The sequence below is a fragment of the Egretta garzetta genome, unplaced genomic scaffold (assembly GCF_000687185.1).
Source record: "Egretta garzetta isolate BGI_Z169 unplaced genomic scaffold, ASM68718v1 scaffold840, whole genome shotgun sequence".
Lineage (NCBI taxonomy): Eukaryota > Metazoa > Chordata > Aves > Pelecaniformes > Ardeidae > Egretta > Egretta garzetta.
In genome coordinates this window covers 173498-176696 of record NW_009258262.1, presented here as the reverse complement: position 1 = coordinate 176696, position 3199 = coordinate 173498, and positions in this window count along the sequence as shown.

Genomic DNA, 3199 nt, shown 5'->3' with positions numbered 1-3199 from the left:
AACAGGCGATGTTTAATACTGAGAACTCAGTGTTACCCTGTCAAAGCTTACCAGATGCACTGAGTTTCAATGCCACTTCACTTACACTTATGGAAACATCACCGATAGACACTGGCTTTGTAACAAAGACAGGAAGGGGACCAGTAAGGCAAGAGGCCAGTTATTGGATAAAATTTAAGCTGGTTGTATCTAAACTGTTTCACTTAAATGAGACAAATTGTTGGCAATGCTGAGGATTTCAGCCTTTCTAGACACCCAAGATTGATTTTTGGAAGATGGGTGTTTCTGTTCACGCATGTGGTAGGGAAGTATGAATTGTCTGATCGCTTACATTAAAGGCCACAGGGTATCACCTCTGCAGAGAAAATACCGCAGAATAATCCTGTCAGGTTGTAAATCTTAAGAAACAGAACTTAACAGATTCCTAAAACCAAAAGTGTTGACATAAGAATGTGGGAGAGAACACGCTACTCCAATTAAAAAAAAAAATAAAATCACTAAACCATCTTCAAAAGAAGTAATTCAAATCCTTTGAAACAACTTTGAATGCCACAGAACATACGAAGGAAGTGAAAATTCCTTTTAAAATGACTGTCACTTACTTTTCTTCAGCCAGAGGAAAAATAACCTTTTAGCAAAATTGGAAGGAAAAGATGCTGCCCCTTTGACCCCTTCCCTCTCCCTTGTCTTGCAAGTGATCTGGAAAGCCACCCTATGTCTTTTCAAGTCCTCTTTCCCCAGCCCCAATACTTCAGTGTTACTGAGGTTATGGCAATGAAAACCAATCTTCTGTTGGAAGACTGAGAAGCTTTTGTCCCTACATCTGCTGCCGCCTTTACAACGCCTGGCCTCTGAGAAGCACTTCTGGGGCGAGATCGAAGACAGTGACTCTAAGCATTTCCTTGTTGGCTGCACCTCTAGAAATCCAGCAGGATCTGGAAATAAACTGGACTCTTCAAGTGCTCAGTTCACAAAACCTAGCCTTAATTGGAGGTAGAAAAGAGAGACCAACTTATAGAAAAGCAAAATACTTGTCCCAGTGAACACTTACCTCTCACAAGGCCCAAGTTAGGACAGAGGGCTCCAGAAAGCACATATTCTGCAATCTCTCATCACCAATTCCTGATTTTTTCAGATCTGATCTTCCAGGCAGGTCTACTAGTAAAGAAAAGGGGGTTCCCATTCAGGCCAGCTTTCGTTTTACGTGTGCTGCTTTAGACATAGCAGTCTGCTTTCTACATTTTGGATTCCCAAACTTTAAACTTTCCCTAACCCTGTTTAATTCTATGTGGGGGATGAATGCTGTATGTGAGCAAACATTGGAAATATTATTCTCCAGGAACTGGGTAGAACTGTGTGACAAACAGGTCCTCTGAACGCTTGCATAACTCTCCGCTAACTTTATACTTCAGTATTTCCTAGATACACCTGCCAGAACTGCAGAGTAAAGGGGTAAGGTCTAGAGCCCATGAGATGCTCCCCTCTCTGCCAGGATCCCTTATCAGCCTTCCCGTAAGGGATGGGATTAGTATTGAGGTTGAGAAATGTAAAACACCTGGGCTTCAGTTTATTGCTGGCTCCTGTAGCATGTCAGGAGTTAAAAAGAAGGATTGAACTGGATGGGAGGACGGTTTTTTTTGTTTGGTTGGTTTGGTTTGGGGTTTTTTGGTGTTATGATCAGTTGTCAACATTTAGGTTAGTGTAGGGGTAGGGAACCTAAAGCTTGGAGAGCCCAGTTGCTTGCCACTATCAATGAGTACCCTTCCTGGCTCCAGGATCCTGCTGACTCAAACAACAGATTTATTATTTTAATCCCTACACCTGCTCACTTCCCTGTAATTGCAGGCAAAGGATAGACACCTGCTATGCAAGAGAAGCTGAGGGCACAGCCTCACCTACGTGAGCATTTCTCCCAACTCTAGCTCCAGGGAATCTAGCACCTGAACTTCTGCCACACTGTTGTTCCCAATACATTGACTTTTATACTATAAACTACAAAACCTACAAGCCTTCCTAATGTTGTGCGTTATGTATAACATGGGAACTGACTGTAACTTTTGGAGCCTAAGATTTCCAAAGTCTATTTGGAATGCTTCTCAGTTTTAGTGACTGCCTATGTATAGTACAATGCCTACAGTAAAAGGAACATAGGCACTAAATCTATTTCCCCACAACCTAGGAGGAATTCAGATGTCTATGAGAGAGGGAGAGATTGACTAAGAATTAAGCCCTAATCAAACCTGTAATGGTAGCCTAATGGGCTAAATTAAAACACAAGAGAAAGCATTGGCCCTGTTCTCATGAGTCCCTCTCCTACCCTTCTAGGCCATGCAAAGTTCAGTAACAAGCATTGCTCCATAAGTAATAGATTGTTAAAGCTGTTGCTATCCCTTAAATCTGATTTATCGCCAAAATAGCTCTTCCTTCAGGAAATTGTAACAGAGGCATTAGCCTCAATTAGGGCAAGCCCAGATCCTGTTTTTGTGGGCCACCCAGAATATATGTAAGCTGTTGGCATCTTCCTATCCCAAAAGCCAACTACTAGCCTCAAGCCTACTATTCATACTAATTACTGGCAGTAGACCAATCACTAATTGTAAGAGGAAATTCAAGACCTTATCCTGCCCCTGCCATGCCTCTTCCAATTCTTGTGTTCCATGAAGAACCCATGAAAAACTCAAACTGGGCAGACCCAAGCAAATTGCTTGTCCCGATCTCTGCTGTAGCTATGCTCTTAGCTAACTGATCTGGCAATACCCCTTGCAGTTACTGGCCTCATCTAATTTCTGCAATATATGTGGAGTCCAGCAATTAGCCTGACTTATCAAGCCTTCATTTCCCAAAAGCTAGCTTTGTTTCCAGTCTTAATTATAGGCAGGGCCCCTTTAGCACTGCCTAAAACCACAACAGCACTGGCTTCTGTGCAGACCAACCCTCTTCCTACCTGTGCTGCCTGAGCAGATTCCAGCAACTACCTGGGCTTTTTGCTGAGGGATGCAGCGCTGTTAGCAGGGATGGGGGCAGTTGCTCTTGTGGAAACCACAGAGCACATGGGTATCATAGAATCATAAGATGGTTTGGGTTGGAAGGGACCCCTAGAGGTCACCCAGCCCAACCCCCCTGCAGGGAGCAGGGACACCGCTAACCAGATCAGGTTGCTCACAGCCCCGTCCAACCTGGCCTGGAATGTTCCCAGGGA